Source organism: Protopterus annectens, chromosome 1.part2, assembly GCF_019279795.1.
Source record: "Protopterus annectens isolate FY-2018-M chromosome 1.part2, PAN1.0, whole genome shotgun sequence".
In the NCBI taxonomy this organism is placed as follows: domain Eukaryota; kingdom Metazoa; phylum Chordata; order Ceratodontiformes; family Protopteridae; genus Protopterus; species Protopterus annectens.
In genome coordinates, this window is record NC_056727.1 from 960645974 (window position 1) to 960673629 (window position 27656).

General features: G+C 43.9%; 1 protein-coding gene across 2 annotated transcripts in view; it reads right to left on the reverse strand.

Moving 5' to 3' along the window:
• The window catches only part of NDUFS5 (NADH:ubiquinone oxidoreductase subunit S5), a 106390-nt gene that overhangs the window by 34037 nt on the left and 44697 nt on the right, over positions 1 to 27656 (reverse strand). The gene's annotated exons all lie outside the window — the stretch shown is intronic.

Here is a 27656-nt window from a genome sequence, read left to right on the forward strand (position 1 = left end):
AACTACGATACACAACATATCACATGGACATACCTATAGATACAGACCTATGACACATTTGGAGGGTTCACAGTATGCACACTATTAACCCGCTACTTTGCATTACCTGTGTTTGTCGCAGCTGGTTGCGTTACCACTGCTTCTGATTCCTGCTGCTACTGTCACTGCTAACAGCTTAGAGTCACAGTGTGTAGCGTGTTTTTTTTTTTTTTTTTTTTTTTTTCTGTCTCTGTTTGTCTCTCTCCCTCTGTCTGCTTCCAGACAGTGCAATGAATGTATTGCATGTGTGAGTGTTGGTACAGGATGCTTTTGTAGGTATCTGCATAGGTCCATGTGATGGCCTCTGCACCAATTGTAAGCCAGCATTTGCTAATTGCATACAGCCAGTTGTGTACTGATTGCAGTTCACTGTGATTTCAGGACAGTGCTATAAAAGGGTATGTGAGATAGGCGTTGCCCTTTCAGATTGTAAGGGCGGGGACCATGCTGGTATGCTGTGGACACTTCTGTGAGTGTAAAGGTTAGTATCTCTCATGATTCAGGCTGTGTTGTAGATTCACATTTCTCCATTCCTCTTTCCTGTTCCCTGTAGTAAGTGTGTATGCACAGTGACACCTACAACTATATATATATATATATATATATATATATATATATATATATATATGTACATGTACATACATTTATATACGTACATTAACTGACATTATTACCTACAAGCTACCAACTAGCATGGCTGTTTCTGTTCACACACTACTATTATGGGAATCCAGTAGTTTTGACAGTAATTCTACATGACATGCTTTGGGTACTACACTTCCTATATTCCCTTTACATTCATCCCTACTATTACATGTTATATTTATTTTAGCACAATGTTCTTGTATAAGAGTCATGGCTTAGTGGTAGGTCATACAGACTACTGTTTCCAAGGTCCTGGGTTCGGGACTGACAGTGGGATTTTATTTTGCTTTTGAACTGAGTACAGGACCGGTCAATCAAAGTGACTAAAGCACTTTTAAGCAGTTGTAACCGGGTTAGCGCTGGTTTGCGCGGAGCTCACGCATGCGCACTGGCGGTTAGCTCCACGCACACATGCGCAAGACACCGCTTACAACCGCTTAACAGTGCTTACTCTGGCACACCAGCTATTTTCTTTGAAAGAAATGAAAATGGGGAGACAGGAAAGTGGTGAAAAAGGTGTCACAAAGAGGGTAAGACAGTAGGGTAACAAGCTTGGGATTTGCAGGAGGGATGTAGGTAAGGCCGATAGATGCCCATTTCTTCATCAGCAACAGCTGTGCATATGTATGTAATTTGGTGTGACATTTGAAACCTTCCACCCCTGAGAGAGGTGTCAGGACAACAATACTTGTACAGCCAATTGTAATTGATAGTTTCCATGTCCAGCAGACGTGTGCGGAATGCGCAGCTATGTATGGGGCGTAATTTTTTTGTGGGTACAGAGTGCCCTTTTTTTTTCAGGTGAGAGTGGTATGTCAGGTGAAGGAAGTCGGTACAGCTGGGGAGGTAGGTTGGGGAGGTAAACAGACAAGACAAACAAGACGCATACAGGGGCGGTTTATGACACGTGTGGGGGGGTTACACAATTGACTGGGACGGAGGTTTGAATATCCAGAGCCCATGAGCCCACAGATGGCAACAGTGGAACTGATATCCCCACCCATAGGCAGTTGCCACTGTTCCTTCACTGCCCAGGACTGGGCTGTACTGGGGGCTGTGTAGGCCGGGCAACAGGCATGCCCGTAAGTTGTGCCACCCGTGCCTCAAGCTGGCGTAGGGGCTGAAGAACAGAGTCCCGAATCTCCCTACGCACCACAGTCCGGACGCTACGGAGGGTGAGTTGGTGGTTCTCCTCCGGCCGCACTTGCAGAGGGGGGGGTGAGCCCCATCCCCTGCAGCGCTTCCACCCGCAGGTGGCACAGGGCCACCGGAGGAGGTTCCAGACTGGGCACTAGTGCCAGGTGCACTCGCCAGCTGAGGTGGGAGAGGTGGGTCCGCTGGAACCCGCCTTCCCTTTCGTCCTATGTTTTGCATTATGTCATGACAGTTTGGGTTAGTGACATATATCATTCACAATTGGTTGTAACAGCATGCATTAGTATTCCCATTAACCAGACACCCAGATATTCACACCATTGATGGCAACAGACAATCAGGTTTGGATGTATGAACAGGGCAGATGCATCAATGGACATGCAAATATATATGACCCAACAGGACAAATGTCCAGGGGTGTTAATTGTGATTGCATATACCATTTTCAAATGGAATGGGTTATATGTGGTTATAGGGTGGGGTGAAGAAAATAATATTAACACCTTCGAATACCAATACATATGCTGTACATTTCTAATAGCTGCACATATATACACACTACTCTTCTAACTACAGTTTCCTATATGATAACTATTTCAACTTGGTGATAGGACTGTTACTGCAACATCAATATACATTTTATTGTTCTTCATACACATTCATATCTAGCTTTGTTCAGCTACATCATCCTGCTACATTTGCTTTATATAGCTGTAGACAAGTGTGGATGTTTGGTATATCAGACAATCATACTATCTGCATATTGCAGACTGAGAGCAACATATCCAGATTTTGGGATACACATTCCAGATGCAGCAACACTTTGAACAGATTTCACTGTCTGGTTTGGATTCTCACCTGCATTTCATTCTGTACTGACTGCAGTATAGTTTATTCAGGGGTTATTACTACTGTATTGCTGGATTTATGACACTTTCTCACACTCTCTCACTTGTTTTCATTTTACTATTCAGGATGGTACTTACTTCTAGGCTTTATTGACATGTTTTACCTGTAGTTATTACAATCCTTTCCAGCAGTCTCACTTCTGTCATGTTTCAGTATTTCAACAGGGATATATTTCCCACATGTGATTTCATCATCTTCTGCAGCTATACTTTTCAGCCTGCTGCATGTTGTGTACTATTTTCTTACAGGTGGGGCATTTTTATTTCAGAATTTGTCAGACATTTTCATTTTTCTGTTTGGCTTACAGGCTGCAACACACTTTTATAATCAAGCAATACTTGCATACACTTTCACACTGTTATTTGCACATTTTATTCCTTAGTGACTACACTGCACTCTGTTGCTGACTGTCATACTTTTATATTTCTTTACAGTTACTGGTAGTGGATTACTGACCTGCCTGGTGGCGCAACCGCACAGGCCTATCGCCATAGGCTCTGCGGTTCGCAGAACGGACACCTGCAGCTGTAATATAAATGAAGTAATATTGGAATACACACCTCCATAATATCAGCTAGTTTAATTTCTTACATACATAATTAAATGTAACTTACTCAGTAGTGGGGCGTTGGGCATTTGCCGGGTCTCCTGGATCTAAAGGTTCAATTGGTCCTGCTTGCTTCTCTTCAGGTCCGCATGGTGGTGACGGACCTGCTTACCAGTCCTTGGAATCCCTGTAGCACTGGTGAGATCATGAGCCAACCGGTACCACGCCTCAGCCCTGTATGCTCCCCACAGGACCTGGCCCTGCATGAGTTGGGCCTCATGATTGTGGACTAGGAGCCAGACCATGTACCTGGACTCAACGCCCCACCTCTGTGCTCGAAAGCAGCTACCCTCTCCTACTCCTGTCATTCTGGCTGCAGTTCAGTTCTACAATCGTTTATGCTGTGTATTCCCGCCTATGGGGCTTATATAGTCCATTTTTCCCACACATATCTGTGATTGGCCATTTTGGAATTGTATCAACTTCAGTAAACCTGCATTGTCATGCTCCAGTTTGTATTCATTCCTGTATATTAGCTATTATTGCATTTATAGGTACTGCTGTCATGGCTTAGTGGTTCAGTATCTTGACTATGGTGTATAGTATCCTGGGTTCGAAAATGGCCACTACTTTTTATTTTTTATGACTGTCTAGACAAGCTGAGGGGTGTGTCTGTATAAAGGCAGTTTTGATACGGCTTGCTCAACGTTGCCCGTCTGTTAGCTTGTTTGCGAGGTGCGCAGCTCCGCGCAAACTGGGTACGCTGGTTTAAGCCTCATTTGGCTATCAGCACGCATATTACGCTCAGCTCAGTTAGGGGCACATAGATTTAGCGTGTTAAACCACTACTCAGCTACGGGCACTCATTTTGCACCAGTTAAACCACTGCTCACCTACGGGCAGATGCACTCACCCTGTTAAACTGTAGCTCAGCTATGGGCACATCTGGCAGTTTTTATTGTTTTGTTACCTCCCATTTCTTCAATATAAATGGGCTATTTCATTACATTTTACGTAAAATGTGATTTTATGTGTACATATTTGTCAGGGACTTGTTTCGTGCTTATTTTGCTAAAAATAAAAATTGGTGTTGTGGGGGCTCGAACCATGAATGCCTGCTCTTCAGCCAACATCTCTACCTCTACGCTATTGCTTCTTGGCTTACTTTGCATATTTAGTTCTTATATGCTTTCCCACTGACTGCTAACTGTAGCTGCGCTTACGGCACGCCAAACGAAAGCGCACTCACGGTTAAACATCTTTACAATTTAAAAAAAAATTATGTGATGTTCATTTGTACATTTTATGTTCGTAGTCTGTGGGGACTTGTGTTGTGTTTATTCACATTTCCATGGACTCTGGCATGGGTGTTTACTTTGGGCACGTTTACTCTTCTGGGGGTGTGTCCGCTTACAGGGCTTGGCCTACGGACACGCCCCCTACTGTCTTACACGGACCGTGTTAGCCTTAGGTGTGATTCAACATGCTCTCATGAATATGCAGAGCATGCTGACATCACTCCGTTTAACTGCAGCCTCCGTGTATGAGTTATAACTCTTACACGGAGGCTTTGTGAATCCTGCCCTCTGTCATTACCAAGTGATCAACCCTTAATTGTTCTTACTTTGTTTCTGTACTATAACACCATTCGTCCTATCGGTCTTTTCTTTTTCCACCCTAAAATACTTTGTAGTTTGAAAATCTGGATATTACTTCCACTTTTCATACTTTCTGACTTTCACACTGTATAGTAAAACTTAACTGTGTCCTTTAAATTTCCTTCTATAAACTCTAGTTTCTACTATCTTTAAACCAACTGTTTAAACTACATGGATTGATGACTTTGGTTATTTGCCATCTTTTCTTTTTTTCTTTGCTTTCCAGTAATTTCACTGTTAAATCACTGTTAAACAAGATAGTGCTGCAGCTTCTGCTTTCTTTCTGATAGAAACATATGTTGCAGTAACTTGAATATGCTTATGTTTCTTCCCTGAAGTTAGCCACTGTCCCTCTTCCTGCATGTCCAAGCACTGCACTTGATATCATTTTCCTTGTTTACAGTGAAAGCTACCCTTGTGCATTGTTCTATCCATATTGACCACAAGACTCCTCACTAAATTTCAAAACTCCCTTTCTCCTTTTTCTGTATCTTAAAACATTTTTTTTATTCTTTTAACCATTGCAGTATAATTGATGTCCTTGCATTCACCGCTGCAGTATTCTTTACTAATGAGATTCCCTGCTGTGAAGCCCTCCGTCCGGCCAGTTTGCAAAAGATTTCCATTACTTTTAAGGTACACAGAACATCACCTGCTTACTCCTTGCATAAGGAAAGCATAAAGGTGACATTCGGGCATACCATCCTCAGAAATTTTTTACCATCCTCAGAAATTTATTGCCGCAAGTTCAAATGCTGTTTTAACCGCCAGTCTGTTGCATACATCCGTTTTTCTGTTTGTTGGCTTTTTTGTGCTTGCTCCTGTTGCTGGAGTCGTCACAGTTGCAGATAAGTACCCAGTTGGGTTTTTGATTACTTTTCGGTTTTGTTTAGTATTGTTTGTAGTTGATGTCATCCAGGAAGGGTAGATGCCAGTGTGGGAGACTGATTCCCCATAAAGACAGTCACGATAAGTGTCCTTTTTTTTTTTTTTTTTTTTTGCCTTGGTGCTGCTTATGACTTGCTCAATTTGTCAGGTGTTTGTCCCCAAAACTCTTTGGAGTAAGCTTTCTTCCCTTTCCTTGTACCTGGAGAACCAGCGCCTTCAGCTTCTTGCTGCAGGTACTATGGATGGAACTTCCTGCCCCGAGGGTCAGCCATCTGGGGAGACGAAGGTGCATAAGGTAAGTCCATAATCTTTGCTGTCCAGCCTCTGCTGGGCATTTCTTCTGAGGTTATTATACACCCAGAGGCTCACCCGGTTCTTTAGTCATATTCTTCTATCGTGTCTGGGTTGGAGGCCGGTGAGGATTTGGCAGGCAGCACGTCCGAGGCTTTGCAGGTGTCCGTTTTGAGCATTCAGAGAGAACCATGGTTGACTGTTTCTGAGGTGTCTAATGGGGTTTGGCAGTTTCTCTTTACTGCTGTTGGGGAATGCTATCCTGAGTCTAGGCCTTCTCAAGTTTCCAGGACAGATGTCCCTTTGAAGAAGAAACAGAAAACTAAGCATGTTTCTTCTGCTCCTTGGGATCCACAAAGTGAGTGGCAGGCCTTTACTCAGGGGTTATTAAATGCTTTACTGTCGTTGTGGCCTCTTCAAGAGGTTTCAGTTCCTGCTCCTCCTTGGTCTGCTGCTTCCCCTAAAAGGCCCAGAGACTTCCACTCTTCTGAGGTGGATTCTGATGATGACTCCCTTTCTTATTCTGCCCAGATTCTTTCTTTCTTTCTTTCTTTCTTTCTTTCTTTCTTTCTTTCTTTCTCCTTTAGACTATGGATCTGACGAGGAGGATTCTCATACTCGATCAGTCTGAGGAGGTTTTCTTTGGCGATATGCTTTCTAGGATGATGGACTTTTTAAGTGATATTGTGCCCGGGTTTCGGATAGCCGTAAGAGATAGTATGAGTTACTGCAGCTGGAATCTCCAAAACTTGCGTCCATTCCTCCTTTCTTGCCTGCATTATTGGATGTTTTTTCCACTGCCTCTAAAGCACCGGATTTTTCGCCCCCTGTTCTTAGGAAGTCTGATAGGTTTTGCGGATTGTTCCTTTTTATTTAAATGTCCTAATCTTGACCCCTCTGTGGTGTCTGTAGCCTCTGATAAGCCATCTCAATTGCTTCCTTCGTCCAAGTTGCTGCCTTCTGACTAGGACATTGGATAGGCTGGGTAAGAAGGTTTATACTTCCTCTACCCTGGCTTTTGGGGCTATTAATTATCAGGCCTGTATTTCGAGGTATGTCTTGGTTTTCTCAGGCCTGTCAGGTTCTTTATGATCTTCCAGACTTTGAGGGCAAATCTTCGGCTCTTTCCTTGCTTGGGTCTTCCTCTCAGGTTGTTCATCCATTCTATCAAGTATAGTTATGATATTGCAGATGCCGTTTCCAGGGCTGCTGCCTCTGGCTCTGTTCTGAGGAGATATTCCTGGATTTGGCTTCAACCTTTGCCTGATGATATTAAGACCAAGTTGCTGGATGCTCCTCCTAGATAATACTCTTTTTTTGTTTGGGGAAGCGGCTACTGGTCTATTTAAATTTCTTCAAGACAAGGGGAAGGCTTTACAGGAGCTTAAGCATGTCTTTGTTTCTCCTTTGTCCGAGTTTCAGCGTAACTACCCATGTTAAGTTGTCATTCTCGCCTTCATTCTTGCTGGATGGGTTCGGAGCCGATCCTCGGCTCCGACTCGGCCTATAGTATAGCTCGAGAGCTATTTTTACCGGCTCGAGGCAGCCCTATATCCCACAATACCATGCGCTAACTCCCCAGATTTCGTTTGCCGCTTCGCTGCGATGTTGCGTTTTTACCGGCTCAGGTCAGTGTAAAAATTTATTTTCTTTTTGTGAGGACTTTTAAAATTTAAGGTTAGTTTTCCCTATCTGTTCATTATCTACCCTTAAAAGTTTATTAACAGTTTTCGTTAAGCCCCCCCCCCCCCCCCACTCCTTTAGTCAAATTGATAAACGGGCCTTCGGGCTTTAGTTTTTCTATAGTTATTCCTATAATTTGCCCTTATTGAGTGGGTGTGTGTGTGTTTTCCTAGTCAGCCCTTTAACTTCTCCCCTTGTGTGAGTGTTTGAGTGAGTTGTGTGTGCTGACTGCGTTAGATTGTTAGTGTCCACTGTAATGTCCAAAGACACTAAAGTCTCAGGATTCAAAGTGTGACTCGTGCTGTCAGAAGATATCTCTGACAGACTGTCACACTTCTTGCGTTTATTGCCTGGGACCCTTGCACCTGCAGGACTCTTGTTCCGTTTGTCACGGATTTAGAACAAGAGTCCTGCAGGAGCGCTGCAATAAGCTAATTTTGAGGGGCTTATTTAAACCTGATGACTCCCCATCTAAGTCTGGCTCGGGGAAGTCGTCCAAGCCCGCCAAACCTTCGGCTCCAGTTCTTGAGTCGACGGCTGGCGGAACCGTAAGTGCTCCGACATCGGCTCCAGTCGGATCCGATGCGAGCAAGACTTTGCCCGCTCCGAAACCCGTATTGGAGCCGACAACAGCATGCAAGCGCTCTAGGTCACCCTCCGTAGAGTCCATTAGTTCGGCTCCAGGATCGCCCTTACTGGCAGAGCGGAGTCATAGGACTCATTCCTCCAGGTCTTCCAGGCTGTCCAACCATGACATTGAGGGTGGTCAGTAGACTCCTCAAGTCTCAGGCACTGGCCCAAATACTCCAAAGCCCATCTCACCAGACTGTGGCTCCCTCGGTGCCAATTTCGATTCCTCCTCCGACTCTTCAGTTGAGCTTGGAGCCGGAGTTTGTCGGAACCGGGACCTTACCCACGTCGGAGCCGATACTACCACCTTCGGCCCCGGCGTCGTCTGCTCCGACCTCTTCATTGGTGCAGTCTGTGGAGAGGTCCGGGCGCCGGGACTCCATCGTCGGCTCCGAGGGGGCGAGTGGCATCGGACCCTTGTCCAACCCCGTTCTCCCTCTCGGAGCGTCGGCGCTGGTTAGTTCGGCCCCGACATCATTCTCGGAGCCTTCTCTGTCGGCGCTGGGAGCAGTTCTGGTATCCTCGGAGCCAGGACTTTCTTCTGTGCCCAATAGGGGAGCCTTTGAGGTGATGAGGAGCGTGCTGGATCCAGAGTCTGCTCCAAGGTTGGTTCCTTCAGCTCCTCCCTCTACAGTGCCTGTTACGGTCTCTGGTCATCCTCTAGCAATTGATAGCAGAGATCCAAAGCGTAGGGTACCCACTTTGGGTGTCTACTTCATCCAAGGCCTCCCCTGAAGCTTCAGGGGAACCCCCTAGGAAAAGAAAGTGCAAGAGGAAGCATTTAGGCTCTCCCGAGTCTATCACTTCGGACACCTACTTGGATGAGTCGGAGGGTTCCCCGAGATCCCCCTCTGAGGATGTCTCCTTTTCAGACATCCTAGAGATCCTGAAACAGAGGGGGAATTGGTCCACCCTCAAACCCTCCGAGGACGAGTCTGTTTACCTTGACGCTTTTGGGTCTCGCCCTTCCACCTCCTGGGTTTCCCCTCCTTTCGACCCACTGATGGAAGTAGTGGCCAGAAAGGCATGGGCAGCTCCTGAATCGATGGAACCTACCCCTAGGAGGCCTCCTAAATTTATTTCTGCTCCGGTAGACAAACCATTTCTGACCAAAGGTGTATCGGTAGATGCTATGGTGGTAGCAGCCGCCACTAAGAAGGAATTAGCTGATCCTTCTGTACCTGTTCATCCTCCTAATAAAGAGTCCAGGACCATGGACAGGTACGGTAAGCGGACATTTGCTTCAGCGACCTTTGCCATGCGATCGCTGAACTATTTATGTCATTTCAACTGCCTTCAGAGAGATTTGCTCAAAGAACTGGGTGAAACCATACAGGATCCTTCTGCTGCAGGAAATCAGGACAAGATTAACTCCCAGCTGGCTACCTTGAATTCCATTGCCAACTCCTCCATGCGGCTTATCTCTTATGCAGCCGATGGAGCGAGTAGGGCTGCAGGCACAGGTGTTACGTTAAGACGTCACGCCTGGATGCGACTCTGTAATTTTGCTGATCCCTTCAATGCGTCCTTCACCAACACACCCTTTGATGGTTCAGAGTTGTTTGGACCTCAGGTGAAGAATACCCTCACCAGGTGCGAGCAAGATGGTAAGACTCTCTTTGCCGTGGGAGTCCACTTTTCCACGCCATCTAGACCATACCCTAAAGGTCAGAAGGGTGGAAAGATGTGGTTCCGCAAACCACAGGGAGTCGCGCCTGCAGCACGTGTTGAACTTCCCCCAGAGGCAGAGGGGGGAACAATAATAGACGCCCTAGGGGCAGAGGGGGTCCACAGAACCAGGGTTCCAGGGAATCCTTCCCTGACCAACCCTTTCAGCATCCCTGAGAAGCTGCCCGACTGTCCACCTTCGGAGGCAGTCGGGGGAAGATTATCTCTGTACCCGGAAGCCTGGTAATCCCTCTCTCAAGACAAATGGGTACAGTCGACCCCTCCCAGACGTACCACCCGGGCAAAGGGGTCAGACACAGCTAGAGATAAAAAAGCTGTTAGAAAAAAAGAGTCATCCAGGCAGTCCCAGCAGACCAGCTAGGATCCGGAATCTACTCCAGGTTCTTTTTGGTACCAAAAAAAGACAGGAGACTGGAGACCCAGTTTGGACGTTGGCAGACTGAACAAGTCTGTGCAGAAGACAACATTTTGGATGGTAACGCTGCAGTCCATTCTGCCCTTCTTGGGCAGAGACAACTGGATGTGCTCGTTAGACCTTCAGGACGCGTACTATCATGTAAAGATAGGTGCTCCAGGAGGTTTCTCCGCTTCCGTCTGGGAGCCAGTCATTACCAATTCAGAGCCCTGCCCTTTGGTCTCACCACAGCCCCCCGGGTATTCACCAAATGTTTGGCAGTGGTCACGGCTCACCTGAGACAAAAAGGATTCCAGGTGTTTCCATATTTAGACGACTGGCTCATTACCGCTACCACCAAGCAGCATCTTATCATAGCCAGGGATTATATCATTCGCATTTGCAACAGACTAGGTATTTCTATAAATTTCGCAAAATCCTCCTTGTCGCCTTGTCCATGTATAAACTTCATAGGCGCCGTGTTAAACACCACAGAAATGTCTGCAACATTACCACCTCAAAGAGTGACAGACATACGGCGGAATGTTCAGTTTCTGTCCAACAAAATTCAAGTCAAGTTGGTACTGAAAACATTAGGCCTCATGGCAGTGGCGATTCTCCTTCTCCCCTTAGCCCATTTCCACATGAGAATTTTCCAGTGGATGCTTTTTTCTCAGTGGTCCTTTCAACAGCTCCCAATGACTCACAACATTTTGATAACCCCAACTTGCAAAAAACACCTCTCCTGGTGGATGGTCTCCCATCAACTTCTTCAGGGCAGACCCTTTGTTCTTCCCCCTCCAGTTGCCACGGTGAGAATGGATGCCTCCCTGATCGGGTTGGGGGTGCACTATCAGGGCAGGACTGTCCAGGGCACATGGCAACAATTAGAATGCCACCTGCACATAAATGTCCTGGAGATGAGAGCAGTGCTTTTATCGTTGCAAGCCCTTCAAGACTCTCTTCCCACGGGGACTATAGCAGTTCATATGGACAATATGTTTGTAGTGTGGTACATAAACAAGCAGGGCGGAACAAAGTCCTACCCCCTATGTCGAGAAGCACTCCAGACTTTGGCAGTGGGCGATCTCCTCTCAACAGTTTCTGATAGCAACGCACATCCCCGGGAGGTCCAACGTTATAGCGGACAGACTGAGCAGGACAATTCTCATGCCTCACGAGTGGTCTCTCTAAATCAGGCGGTAGCAGAGAGAATTTTCCAGAAGTGAGGCCAGCCTTGCTGAGACCTTTTCACAACACCTCAAAACAGCAAGTGCCTCGACTTCTTCACACTCTTCCCTCTACCAGGCCATCCCCCCAGAGACGCTCTTGTCCACAATTGGCCTCGGGGTCTTCTATACGCTTTTCCCCCTTTTCCGTTGATTCTGCAGTTAATTCAGAAAGCAACCGCATTGAGATCCAAAATGATCCTCATTGCTCCGTACTGGCCTTGACAAGTATGGTTTCTGTTCCTGCACCGTTATCTACTGGAACAGCCCTGGCATCTGGAACCATTTCCAGACCTTTTGACCCATCTGACGTGCAAGCTGCACCAGTCTCTTCAGTCCCTTAACCTCACAGCTTGGTTGCTCCACTTCCAACCATAGCCAGGCTTCCCTTCATTTCTCTTCCTGTCCGTGATATCATTCTTGCCTCCCATAAGTCCAATACTAGGAAGACTTATGCGAGTAAATGGAAGCGTTTTTCGTTCTGGGCAGAAGCTAGGTCCTTAGATCCTTTTAATGCACCAATTCATAAAGTTCTAGATTTTCTGGCGGAGCTTTTTCATTCAGGGTCGTCGTCGGCCACTATCAGAGTACAACTAGCGGCCATTGCCAATTTTCATGTAGGGCTCTCGTTAACCAATATTATGTCCCATAAACTCTGTAAAGCTTTCCTCAAGGGCATCTTCTTGCTCGGACCTCCCATTAAGGATCCTCCTCCACAATGGGATCTAAATTTGGTGTTAACTTCATTAATTCTCCCTCCCTTTGAGCCTGCAGCTTCTTGTTCCCTCAAGCTTCTCTCTTGGAAAACTCTGTTTTTGGTGGCTATAACCTCTGCCAGAAGAGTGTCGGAACTTCAGGCCTTGTCTGTCCGTCCCCCTTATTTGGTTTTTCATAAAGACAGGGTAGCTCTCAGAACGAATCCTTTCTTTCTACCAAAAGTTTCTTCTGAATCAAATCTGAACCACACTATTGACTTGCCTGTTTTCTTCCCAAATTATTCAAACAGGGCTGAACAGAAACTACATTCCTTGGATGTTCATCGTCAACTGCGGTATTATCTAGACAGGACAAAATAATTCAGAAAGTCAGAACAGCTCTTCCTCTCTTATGCTGAAGGAAAGAAAGAACTTTCAATATCAAAGGTAACTCTTTCCAGATGGTTAGCATCCATCATTACCTTTGTCTACGAGTTGAGAGACAAACAACTTCCTTCAAGACCTAAGGCTCATTCAACCAGGGCACTATCAACCTCAACAGCCTTTCAAGCAAGGTTACCATTAGATGCCATTTGTGCAGCAGCTACATGGACTTCTCAACATACTTTTATTACCCATTACAAACTTGATATAGCCTCCAGAAATAGAGCTGACTTTGGTTCCACTGTACTCAGGAGTCTGTTCCGTTGAGCCACCCAGGACCAAGGTGCTAGGGACGCTGTCCCATCCAGCAAGAATGAAGGCAAGAATGGTATCTTAACATTAAGAAGTTATGTACCTACCATAACGTTCCATGTTAGTTGTCTTCTTCTCGCCTTCTTTCTTGCATCCCTCCCTCCTGCCCCCTAGCCTGGACAGACTTGAAGGTCTCTGATTCCTTTTCTTTCATGATACATAGTTATTCAGGGTTACCCATGTCATGAGTGTTACCAGCAGGTAGACCATATTTTTATATAATGGCTTATTTTTTGGTAACAATAAAACTATACTATGTGTTAGCTGTCAACGAGATCTGGGGAGTTAGCGCATGGTATTGTGGGATATAGGGCTGCCTCGAGCCGGTAAAAATAGCTCTCGAGCTATAGTATAGGCCGAGTCGGAGCAGAGGATCAGCTCCGAACCCATCCAGCAAGAAAGAAGGCGAGAAGAAGACAACTAACATGGAACGTTATGGTAGGTACATAACTTCTTATTCCAAGCCGGCCTTTGTTCGTAGGCAGTCTCGCCTTCCTTCTAAAAGTAAAAAGAGTGGTAAACGGACGACTCCTGCTAAACCCACTCAGACTGCTGGGTTTCTTAAGCCTTCCTTTCCTGACAAACCAGGTGCTGTCTAACTATCCCCCCATTCCCAGCCACATTCCTCTGTTTCTTGCCTTTCTCTTTCTGTTTGGTTCAGGATCACCTAGGATTCTTGGGTTTTGTCAATCATTCGTTAGGTGTACTTCATGGTCTGGATTTCCTGTCCTCCTTTTATGGGCATTCCTCAGCCTCCTTGGGAACAGTTCCTTTTTTTCCCCAGAGGTTCTTCGGGACCTGTTGTTTCAGGGTACTATTCAAGAAGTGCCTTTGTCCCAAAGGAGGAAGGGGTTTTATTCCAGACTGTTTCTAGTGCCCAGAAAAGAAGATACTTGGAGGCCTACCTTTCCCATCTGAATGCCTTTTTGAAGGTGTCTTCCTTTCGGATGTTGTCCCTTTTTTTCTCTTGCTACCTCAGGCCTTTCTGGTGTCTTTAGACCTCAAGGATGCTTATCTCCATATTCCGATCCATCCTCTCTTCAGGAGATTTTTGCGTTTCTCTGTTGCTTCCCTCATTTTCAGTTCTGTGCTTTGCCCTTTGGCCTTTCTCCTGCCCCAAGGGTGTTCATCAAATGCCTCGCTCCTGTGATTGCCATTTGCAGGCTTCAAGGGATCTAAATCTTTCCTTTACTTGGATGGCCTGCTGGTTCAGGAACCTTCTCCAGAGGTCCTTTTGCAAAATCTTCATTTTATTTCAGAGCCTGGGCTTCACAGTAAACTTCAAGTGTTCCCTGTCTCCTTCTCAAGATCTTGTCTTTCTGGGTTGCAGGTTTCAAATGGTGCCAATGCTGGTATCCCTGCCTCCTCCAAAGGCATTAACTTTCATTTCTTTCTTTCACACTTTCTTCCCCTGACCTCCATTTCAGCCAGGGAGTTTCTGAGGGCTCTGGGGTTCATGGCTTCTACCATTCTGATGCTTTCTCTGGCCAGGCTCCACATGAGGAAGTTCCAGTTGTTTATGAAGTCGGTTTGGCTTCAGTATGCACGTCCTCTAGACTTTCCTGTTCCTCTTCTCCTGTGTCTCAAGATTGAACTTCTGTGGTGGATTCAGCAGTTGTCTCTGAATCCAGGGCTCCCATTTCAGCCTCCGCTTCCCTTTCAGGCTGTATTCACAGATGCTTCAGATGTGGGATAGGGAGCAACGTTTGGCTCCCTGAAAGTTCAGGGAGTGTGGTTGCCTAGTCAGCGGAAGGAGCACATCACCTTCAAAGAGATGAGGGCTCTTCTGGCCTTTCATCCTCTCTCTCCTCTGCAGGGCCTCTCAAGGTATTCACGAACAATACCACAGTCCTGTGGTATATCAACAAGCAGGGGGGTAAGAGATCCTACCGTCTTTGCTGGCTGGCACTTCTGGTATGGGATCTAGCTATCCAGTATCGTGTGACTCTTCAGGCAATTTACATTACTTCAGATTGGAATGTTGTGGAAGACAATCTGAGCAGATCCTTCACTCTGTTCCATGAATGGATGCTTCACAGGGATGTGTTTCTGGGCATTGTTCATCAGTGGGGTTTTCCTCCAGTAGATCTCTTTGCCTTCCCTTGAACAGTTTTGTGCCAGTCCCAGGTCCTCTGGTCTGGAAGGTGGATGCCCTCACATTTTCTTGGAAGGGGATGTTTCCTTATTTCATTCCCTCCCCTTCCTCTCATTCAGAAAGTCCTGTTCAAGATTCAACAGGATGGCCGCGACAGCACTGGTTCACTCTACTTCTGCATCTTGCCAGGGGCAATCGTCACAAGTTACCTCACAGGGTGGATCTCCTCACACAAGACAAGGGGTCTCTCATCCATCCCCACCTGTCCACGCTTCAACTGACACTTTGGGTGATTAGGGTTTTGATTCCTCATAGGCACTTTTTTTTTTTTTTTTTTTGAGGACATACTGCAGGTCCTGCGGGAGGCCAGGAAACCTACTACTAGGAAATCCTATTTGTCTAAATGGAAGATGTTTTCTATTTGGTGTCTTTCTCGTGGCCTGGACCCATTTTCTGTGGATGTTCCTTTGGTTCTTGTGCGAGTTGCTCAGTGCTGGTTTCGCCTATTCTTTTGTTAAGGCCCACTTATCAGCTCTTTCTGCTTGTCTGCCTTTAACTTCCCCATTAGCTTCTAGATTTGAGGCTAAGCAGTTTCTTAAATGCGTCCTTAATATTAGACCTCCAAGGAAGCCTGTTCCTCCTCCCTGGTATCTTAATTTTGTTCTAGAAAAATTGACTCTGGCTCCTTTTGAGCCTGTTGTTTCTGCTTCCTTGCAACATTGTTCTTGGAAGACCGTTCTTTTGTTAGCTCTTACTTCTGCTAGACGGGTGTCTTTTGAGTTGCAAACCCTTATGACCTGTCCACCTTTTTTGATGTTTCATGAGGACAGGGTGTTCTTGCGTACTAATCCTCCTTTTATGCCCAAGGTAGTTAATGAGTTGTCACTTAATCAGTCTATTAATTTGCCTACCTTTTTCCCCCTCCGAATCTGACAGCGAGAGGGTGCTACATACTTTAGATGTGCATAGACGGCTCCGATTTTATTTGAATAAAACCTAAAGCTGTCAGGAAGTCTGACCTTCAGAGGATAGGGTTACCACCTTTTCAAATGCCCAAAGTGGGACATTTTTTTGTAGAAATGTCAGATTTTGCAGGACAAAACATACCCATGACCAGGACAAAGGATAGAACTTCCACTTTTTTTTTTTTTCTAAAATAGAATCTTATTCTTGTAGCATTTGAGTTGCTTATGCTATTTCATATAACATTTAGGTGTTTTGAAATGAAAAACTGTTCTATGCAACTATTACAGAAAACTTAGGAAATATTTTTGTCCTAAAATCTTAGGACATTTCACTATTTTTTCATCCTTTTCACAGGATGCAACTGCCCAAAGAGGGACTGTCCCTTGCAAAGTGGGACATGTGGTAACCCTATCAAGGGAGCCAAACGTTTCTCCCCATCCCACATCTGAAGCATCTGTGAACAGATCCCGAGAGGGAAGAGGAGGTTGAAAACGGGGTCCTCGATTCAGAGACAACTGCTGAATCCATCACAGAAGTTCTTTCTTGAGACACGGGAGAAGAACTCTAAAGTCTAGAGGATGAGTATGCTGAAGCCACACAAAGTTCAGAAACCACTGGAACTTCTTCATGTGGAGTTTGGCTAGAGAGAACATCAGAATGGTGGAAGCCATGAACCCCAGAGCTCTCAAACTCCCAGGCCATGGGAAAAAAGAGTTTGAAAGTAAGAAATGAGAGTTAAGGCCTTTGGAGGAGCAGAGATGCCAGCATTGGCACTGTCTGAATCCTGCAACCCAGAAAGACATGACCCTGAGAAGAAGTCAGGGAAGACTTTTTGAAGTTTTATCATGAACCCCAGGCTCTGAAGAAGAGAAATGGTAAAACAAAGATTTTGCGAAAGGATGCCTGAATCAGCAGGTCATCCAAGTAAGGAAATATTTTTGAAACCTACAAAAAAACAATCACTGGAGCAAGGCATTTGGTGAATACCCTTGGGGCAGTAGAAAGGCCAAAGGGCAAAGCATAGAACTGAAAATGCGAGAAAGCAGCAGAGAAATGCAAAAATCTCCTAAAAGAGGATGGATTGGAATGTGGAGATGAGCATCCTTGAGATCCAGAGACACCAGAAAAGCCTGAGGGTGCAAGAGAGGATAAAGGAACTGAAGGGAAACATTTGAAAGGAAGGCACCTTCAGAAAGTGATTTAGATGAGTCATGTCTAGAATAGGTCTCCCAAGTACCTTCTTTTCTGGGCACTAGAAAAATTCTTGAATAAAACCCTTTCCCCCTTTGGGACACTGGCACCTCTTGAGCAGTATCCTGAGACGAGATCTTAAACCTCTGGGAGAAAAGGAAGTTGTTCCCGAGGAGGCTGAGGAATGCCCTTAAAAGGAGGATGGGAAATCCAGACCGTGAAGTACCCCTGCTGAATGATTCCCAGAACCCAAGAATCCTGGGTGATTTGGAGCCAAACAGGAAGAGCAAGAGATGTAGGTGAAGGGAGAGAGGAATGTAGCTGGGAACAAGTGGATAGTCAAACAGCACCTGGTTTGGCAGGAAAGGAAAGCTTTAGAATTCCTGCAGTCTGAGTGGTCTTAGCAGGAGGAGACCATTTAACACCGTTTTACCTTTTAGAAGGAAGGCGAGATTGCCTACGAACAAAGTTTGGCTTGGAAGGGTATTTTTCACTGAAATTTACTTGCAGGAGAAACAGACAGACTCCTGTAAAGCCTTTCCCTTGTCCTGAAGAGACTTAAATAAGCCAGTAACCCCTTCCCCAAACAAAAGTTTATTATCCAGAGGAGTATCCATCAACTTAGCCTTAATATCCTCGGGCAAAGGTTGAAGCCTAAGCCAAGAATACCTCCTCAATACTGAACCAAAAGCAGCAGCCCTAGACATGGCATCTGCTGCATCATAACTACATGTGATAGAATGACAAACTACTTGAGAGGAAGTCCCTAGCAAGAAAAGAGCAGAAGATTTTCTGGAAGATCAGGAAAAAGCTGACCAGCCTGAAAAAGAAGAGCCAACGCATACATACCTAGAGATATGGGTCTGATAATTTAATAGCCCTAAAAGCTTGGGTAGCTGAAGTATAAACTTTCTTGCCCAACCTATCCATGGTTCTACTGTCCTTGTCAGAAGGCAGATACTTGGACGAAGGAAGCAAGTGAGATGGCTAATCCGAGGCTACAGACACCACAGAGGGTCAGCACCATGACATTTCAACAAAAGGGAACAATCTTCAGGCACCCTATTAAACCTAATGGACTTCTTAGGAGCAGGGGGCAGAGAATCCGACACATTAGAGGCATTGGAAAAAAAACATCCAATAAAGCAGCCAAGATGGGAGAAATGGCTGCAAGTTTAGGAGATTCCATCTGCAGTAACTTATAGTACCTCTTATGGATATCTGAAACCTGGGTACGATCCCACTTTAAAAAAAAAATTCCATCATTCTAGAGATTGTGTCCCCAAAGGAAATTTTCTCTGAAGGATTATCTAGAGTACGAGTCCTCCTCCTCAGACCTGTAGTCTAAAGGAGAAGGAATCTGGGTAGAATCATCAGACTCCAACTTTTCCCAGAAGAATTCAATTCTCTGGGCCTTTTAGGGGAAGAAGAGGACCAAGGAGCAGGAAAAAAAACCCTTGAGGAGACCTTAACGACAGTAAAGCATTCAATAACCCTGAACAAAGGCCTGCCAAAGAAGAAACCTGATTTAGTTTTCTGTTGCTTTTTTTAAGGGGATGTCCTTCCTAGAAACCTGAGAAGGCCCTGACTCAGGACTGCATTCCACAGCTGTAGTAGGAACTTCTTCCCTAAAAAGATACTGTGGAACCCCCTAGACCCTTCAAACGATCAACTGTGGTTCCCCCTGAATGCCCAAAATGGATGCCTGCAAAGCCTCATCAGACGTGCTGGCCTCCAATGCAGAAGCGGCAGTGGAATCTGACAGTACAACAAGGCGAGTCTCCAGGTTTGTAATAATCTCAGGAGAAACTCCCAGCAGAGGATGGACAGCGGAAGATTCCAGTCTTACCTTTTGCACCTTCGTCCCTGACGGCTGACTGGGCAGGAAGTTCCATCCATAGTGTTTTTAGCAAGATGCTGGTTTTCAAGATGCAATGAAAGGGAAGAAAGCATACTACGAAGAGTTTTGGGGATAAAAGCCTGACCCTTCCTGGATGACATTATCCCCCCCCCCCCAAACAGCACAAAACAATCGGAAAAAGAAAAGAAAAAAAAAACATGGCACTTATCTGCAACGGTGAGGACTTCAGCAAATAGGAGAAATCGCTGGAAAGCAACGGTGAGGACTTCAGCAAATAGGAGAAATCGCTGGAATGCCAACAAACAGAAAAACAGATGGAGGTAACCGACAGATGGTTAAAAAACAGCATTTGGACTGGTGGCAAAGAGGTTCTGAGGATGGTATGCCTGAATGTCACATTTATGTCCTATGCTACGCAAAGAGTGTGTAGGTAACATTCAGCGTACCTTAAAGTAACGGTAGACTTTGGTAAACTGGCCACACAGTGGGCTTCACAGCAGGGAATTCCTTTGTAATGAATACTGCAGTGGTGAATGTGAGGACATCTAGCAGTAGTCTGTGGAAGGAAGTGGAGGAAAGCTTTCTCAGGAGAAAGCAAAGGAAGGAGGAGACCAGTGTAGTTTCAAAAGGGGGGGACAAAGGGAGCAGTGAGAAAGGAAATTGTCTATAGACAATAGGTTGAGTTAGGTCAGAAGGGCTATAACCTAGATGGAATTTGATCTAGTCAAAGGAATGGAAGAAAGTAAAAACATGATCCTTAAAGTAGGGAGCATAGGGAAGGAGGGTAAGGAATTCAAGATGGAAGGAAAAGAAGCAGATATTGTGAACAACTTGTTTTGAGTTTGTGTTTAGTCTGAAGAGTGCAGCATTCCTGTGTGGTAGTGGTATGTGGAGAAATGATGCAGTGAATGTTTAAGGGATGGTTGAGAATTCAGTCAGCAAGATTGAGGCAGATAGGTTGTATGGGTACTAGCATCACTTAGAAATTAGCCAAAGTGATGGGACAGCTCCAACTCAACTACTCCAGTCATTGGAAACTTCCCTAGTGACCTAAGATATGTGAACGTGTACAGGTGTAGCTCAACTCTACAGTGGAAGCGCTTAACTCAATCACTCCAATGGAGCTCGAGAAGTTTGCACTGTAATTTTCAATGGGTGGAGCGTAAGCTTTTTGACGGAATCAAATTACGACCTCTCATTTCAAACAAATGTTCATATCTCCTGGAGCCATAGGGATTATGAAATGAGTATAAATGGCAAATCCTTCCGCACAATTTTTATAGTGGGAGTATTCTTAAGGTCCTTAAAACCGAGTTTTATAAATCACAGTAAACACAGTAACTATTACATTTGTAATATTTTGTAAACAACTTACAGTTTCTCAGAAACCACTCGAGTTACACACACACTGTCAGCAGCATTTTATATATCTAGCTGAGAGCTTTCATATGAAGCTAAGAAGTTCTGTCTGAGTTACTTGTTTGAGATAGTTAGAAAAATGGGAAAATTATATATGTATAAATTAATATTATAAAAACATAGCTATTTGCACTAGACAGAGGTCAAATATTATAGCAATAACCCACGCCTGGGTGTGGGTAATGCTGGATTTACCCACGGTTGGCATGGTTTGGTCCCGAGGGATCAAACAAAGCCAACCGTGGGTAAATACAGCATTACCCACACCCAGAAGTGGGTTATTGCTATTATACCATGACATTATTTAAGAAAAGAAACTATTACTTTTCTTAAATAATGGCATAGTATAATGCCTGTTTACTGCCCTTCCGCAGATGTCTGGCATCCGCGGCAGTTCTGATGTACTGCGCACCTGCGCAGTACATCAGAGCTGTGGGCAAAAGCAACGGGGAAAGCAAGATCTCTGTTGCTTTTTTACTGTTTTCGCTATGTTAAATGTGTTTAACGTAGCGAGACAGTTTTAAAATAAGCAACGGAGATGTCCGTCGCTTATTTTAAAACTGTCTCGTTATGTTAAACCCATTTAACATAGCGAAACAGTAAAAAAAGCAACGGAGATCTTGCTTTCTCCATTGCTTTTTTTTAAAACACTGTCTCGCTATGTTAAATGGGTTTAGCATAGCGAGACAGCTTTAAAATAAGCAACGGAGATCTCTGTTGCTTATTTTAAAGCTGTCTCGCTATGTTAAACCCATTTAACATAGCGAGACAGTGTTTTAAAAGTAGAGTTATACTAATGGAAAAAAGTCTGGGCGACCGGACCTTTTTCCCATTAGTATAACTCGATTTTACAATGTGCACGCTGGCCAATCAGCGTGCACGTTTTGGGGGGGTCATGGTATAATAATGCAGTTGAGTTTGCTGGATGAAATCTTTTAAAACATTGTACATAGCATGGTTTTGGAATTATTGATGCAAGTGTGACCAAGCAATATTGGACACCTAGAGGAGTCTGTAGAAGTTAACTACAGATGCACCTGGAGGCGTCACTTGGATGTAAAGCAGTCCAGGGAGGTATACTGTGGTGAGTCTGACTGTATTACTAGGGAAAGTTTGTAGAAAAAATGTTGAACGCATGACTGATCATACTTGTAGGATACAGTAACCGCAGGAATTTTCTGACAGAATTGATTGTGTTGCTAAATGAACCTCATTCTGTTTTTTGTCCCACTTGTCGCAGAAGTAAATGGGGGAACAGCCAGTTCTGGTTATATAGTTGCACTTTTTTCCTTCTGTACCATACAGCAGGCTAGTAAACCAATTTAAAACAAGTTGTGACAAGAGAGAAAGTAGATGGGTTAGAAGGAAGATAAAAGGTAGAACATAAAGTACAAACTTAGTGCTATTGGGCATGGTCAGAAGAAAAGGAGAAAGTAGTTTATTGCTGCTGCGGTCAGTCCTGCTGCTTCTACTGGCTTATTTGGAAGTGCTGCCCTACTCTGCATGAAAGCAGAATAGTCCAGCACTGTTGGAAAGGTAGAGCTGCTGACACTGCTAACGTTTGCTCTTTCTCATGCCATACTTCACCCACTTGACTTCATGTGCAGCAGCTCTGATTACTATTAGAGATGTCTCTTGACAACAAAACTTTTTAATACCTGATTTATAGTTTCTCACTGTGTGGTAAGATGGACCGCTGTTCCAGTTTGCTGGGAAAAGGTCCTCCAAGCACTTTTTCAGGAGGATGAGTAATTGGAAACTTTTTTTTCTTCGACCTTATATTTTGATCCTTTAACATCATCCATGACCAATTGCTGCTATAGTACTGTCTTCACTATGGGATTGAATTTCTGTCAGGTGTTTACTGGATACCGCTTAACATTTCATATAATAATTACTTTAAAAAAATAGGCTGCGGTGGTGCAGCAGTTAGCATTGTTCCTTCACAGCAAGAGGTTCTCCAGTTCGATTCTCGGCTGGAGTGCCTTCTCAGCAGAGTCTGCATGTCCTCCCTGTGGTAGAGTGAGTTTTAAAGACCTGCAGGTAGGCGAGTGTGCCTTCTGTGAAGGTTGGGCGCTGGGCTGGCAACTCAACACTGTAAAAACTCCACTGCCAATCAAGTCTGCAGACCAGTGATCTACTATGGCGATCCCTAACTGGGAAAAAACCAAAGCCATTGCTTACTATAAAAAGAAAAGCTTAAAGACTGCCACTGTTTTTTTCTTAACAGAACATTGACCTGGATTTCTTGGGTACAGTGTACAGCAAATAACCAAGTGATATTTACATTCGCATTCATATCTCTCTGTTTTGTCTGACACCCCCAGAGTCTGCACACATCAGTATCCAGGCTGCTTGTTGATTTTCTTCCACTAATACTGACACTTTTTACTAGATTTGCAGTATACCTTTCTGGTTTCCTGCCACTGCTTTCTGCATCTCTTTCATAGCTGGGTTCATTCTAGATTTCGCTGACTGAGGATTCGGTTTCCAGGCTTGCTTATCACATCTTAAATGTCTTTAGCCAAGGTCATTGTGGTTTCCAGGCTTGCTTATCACATCTTAAATGTCTTTAGCCAAGGTCATTGTAACAGTAAATCATGACATTTGGATTTGCCCCCTTATTTTCCTTGATATGGACTTTTGTTTTTTTCAACCTGAACGTTTTCTTCTGAGAATGCTAATGCTTACACAAACTTGTTTGTACATCACGCAATGTTGTGGCATCTCTCTCCATTTTCCTCTTCCAATCCCACTTCAACCGGTCCTACTGTGTTGTGCCATAGACCCCCCCCCCCGGTGCACATTGTGCCTTCTGGGAGAAAAACTCTGAGGTCTAGGCCTTTGTGTAAGGAAAGTGAATGTGCCTTGCAGTGATCAAAGCCATTGAAAACAATTCATCATTTATGGTGAAATACAGAAAATAGTTTCTCTTGTGTTTGAATTAGTGCAGCAGTTGATACGTGTTGGTTCCCTTCCCTAGTATCTGAGCTGTACTCTGTTTACAAACATGTGTATGCCACTGCCATTATCCAGACTCTACAACACCATGCCTGAAAGCCTCAGGAATAACAGCAACTACCTAAAATTCAAATAATTTCTATTGTCATGGCTATACAATTCCTGTCAAGCCAGCATCTGCTTCTATTCTTAGTTATTGCAGCTTTTTTTTTTGTAATTTTATTTATTGCTTACATTTATACCTTTTTTGTATATGAAATGTATTTCAACCAGGCTGACCTTTGAAATTGCTCTGTGATTAGTGAGCTACCCTTTTTAAGTGTGTGTCTGTTTATGTATATATGGTTCTTGAAGGGATGCAACTTGACTGAATTGTGAGAGAGAGAGAGAAACTCCACAGAAAGAGCACAGAATCTAAAGATGGTGTGAAAGGAAGGGTAGGGGTGGAAGAGAGCTGTGTGTTAGATGCACTTAAAAGGGCAAACTAAATATAGGCTAATTATCTCCTTTGAGATGTAATGTAACTGTGTAAGTGGTTGGCTGATTGCATGCTTTTATGATTGGTGCACTTGCAGGGGTGACTAGGGCATGCTCCAAAAAGGCTGTTTTTTTAACTTTAAGACTGGATACTTAAGTGCCATATCAGAGACTGCAAAGTAAAAAAAATGTGTATACATGCTAATCTTTGCCATCTGAATGACCTGCCAAAGGGAAGGGTAGACTTTGGCACAGCAACGTTGCTGGGGGTCTTTTAACCACACACCATCCTGGTTTTCCAATAGTACTGTATGGGATGACCTCCTTTTCTAATTTTCTGCACAAGTGATGCTCCTTGAAAAAATGTATGGCATTTGCTGGGAGGACACTCACTAAAGTTGTAGGCCTTCAAGGAAGTAGTCATTTGTATTAGAGCTATTGTCCACTGCCATCCTGTTTTGGATTTGAATTATACAGTGAGGCTAGAGTTGTAATTTGAAGAGTTATTACTTCCATGTATTGCAGTGTCTAGGATTAGTTTTCTGCCTTAGAAGGAGCAGCTGACAAATGTCAGTGTGATACACAAGCTAAACCACTCTTATGACCTAAAGAAAAGTGAAATCTAATGAAGGAATTGTATAAACTTAGAAGTGCAAGGCAGAAAGAGTCCACACAATGTTCATATTGATCACTGCTGCAGTAGCCTTACTTGTATGGGTTATATCCTACATTTCAGTTCTTGCTTTCCTTTGTTGGGAAGATAAGTAACTTTTTTTTTGGGGGGGGGGGGGTCTTCCAGTTTCTTAATTTTGTTTTTTTTACTTTCCTATTCAAGAAAGTTATTTTAAACCTAGGCGTATTATGTTTTATACTCGAACTGCAGCATACTTTTTAAATAGAGCACTTTTTTTCTGTCTATTTTAAAAAATGGCGCAAAGTAATTTGAAAACATTTTTTTTCTGTGCAGAAATTGTTGTGTAACTTTTGTGAGACTGGCATAGTGTTTGTGTTTTAACTGTGGTTTTCTATCAGAACTGCTAGTGCTAACTGGCAATTGCTGCATGTCTTTCCCTGGAAAGAGGCACCATTTTTGACTTGACCATGGAACAGACTAACAGGTCTCTAGGTCAGTCCTTCTTCCAGCTACAAAAAGAAAAACAATTATTCAAACAACATTTGCCACCTCCGCCACAGTTGGGTGATTATGCTGCATCCATTTGTTGTACCCCAGACCACTCGTCTTTTTTAACCTAGATCCTTTTGATATAGCACCTACAGCCACTATGGAGCGGGGGTTAGACACTTCCTCTGCAGCTGTTGGGGTCCCCTGAGTGGATAAGGGAGAACTACTTTTGTCAGTCCTGGGAGAGGGAACAGGGAAGGTTTACCTGCTGTGTCAGAATGTTGTGCCATTCTGTGCCCATCCCTGGGGAAGCAGCTGTTACTATTGAGGACTCTAGGAACGTCCAAAAACAAATATACTCCACAAACGAAAGTGAAGAATAAAAGCCCAAGACCACAAGATGATGTACATAAGCGCTTTCGTTTACTAAAATACAGCAAACTTCTTCAGACAAAAAATGAATACAATAATCAACTTAAATACTGTGCAAATATGACATCATCACGCACATTGGACAAAGCCTGCCCACATTTAAACTAACAGCAGCCAAAAAGTGCAACATCATGAATAAATTTCATGAAATACATTAAACTCATCCATTAATCCGTTATTCTCATTAAAAACAGTATCATGCTTAATATTGCATATAATGATTTAAAAATGTATATCAAAGATATATATCGCAAATATAAACACACATACACATTCACACAGCATTTTAAAACCACCAAACAAGGAACATCAAAAATAAATAAAGGGAATGTAAATAAATACATCATCTCAGCAAGGATGTCAGTTTTAAGCATACATTTAATAGACAAGCTATCATTTAGCCCTGGGGTGTATGGGCATTAAGCCTAAGCTGCCAGGCTAATTCTTCTTCATCTAATCTTAGAGATGTTGGGCCCCCCTATCATTATCTATTACCCTGTTGATGGCTAAAAACAGGAATTCATGGGTGGGGTTCAAACTTGCATGCCTAGCCAAAGCATTATTCAAATTCATCTTATTAATATTATAAATACGGTCATAAGTCCTAAGCTTCAAAGATCTTTCCAATATAAAACGATGGACAAGACTGGCACATGCTCAAATAAACAACCCCCTTTGACTCGCAGTTAAATTTCCCCTTAACTGAGAAACAATGGTTTCATATTATAAAGGTGTTACTGGTGCCAATATATTTGCACGACTGACAATGCCCCCATTTTGACATACCATAATAAGGGGAGTGGGTATATGACATACAATTCTCCAGTATTGCTTTAAGGTTCCACCCCCTCCTAAAAACCACTGTTGGTGTATCACCCACTTTATCTCTGGTGGATGTGTCCTCATAAAGGAAACAGCAAATTTTTATCAAAATATCCCTCAGTAAGGGTGCATCCAATGAAAAAGTAGTAACAAATCCAATCATGTTAGCCCTAGGGGTTTGTGGTTGTGGGGGTTCATTATCAATTATTGTACTGGTTGATTCCACCAAAAGATCCTGCTCAACAATAAGCAGCAAACGCATCTTCCTGTGTGGGAACCAATTCCTGTCCAATTATGTTCCCCATCAACCTGCCTCCAATCACATGCTCACACTCACTTAAACCAACCAATAATGGTTTAAATGTCCCATCAATTCTTTTTTGTGGTGGACTTCACTGATTAACTGACCTACTAATCCCGAAGGATAACCCCTCTTAAGGAACATTTCCCTCAAATTACATTCTTCCAAAAAGTCAGAGTCAAGGGTCACCATCCTGGCTGCCCTGACAAGCTGACCTTTAATAACTGCTCTCTTCTGATAAGAGTGGGAGCTTGTGTAATGCAGAAAGGCATTTGAGTATGTGGGTTTCCTAAAAATCTTAGATATAAATCTCCTATTATTCCTATCCCTAGTCAGTTCAACATCTAGATATGCTATTTTTTCTTTTTTAAAGTCACAAGTGAATTCCAAAAAGTTAGTGGACCCTGAGATACAGCGTACAAAATCTAATGCCATAACTTCATCACCTTTCCCCATGATGAAGATGTCATCCAAATAACGGGTGTACCACACGGCTCTTCGCTGAAAACATTCCTTAAGAGGGGTTATCCTTCGACATTAGTAGGTCAGTTAATCAGTGAAATCCACCACAAAAGAATTGATGGGACATTTAAACCATTATTGGTTGGTTTAAGTGAGTGTGAACATGTGATTGGAGGCAGGTTGATGGGGAACATAACAGGACAGGAATTGGTTCCCACACAGGAAGATGTTTGCCGCTTATTGTTGAGCAGGATCTTTTGGTGGAATCAACTGGTACAATAATTGATAATGAACCCCCACAACCACAAATGCCTAGGGCTAACGCAATTGATTTGTTA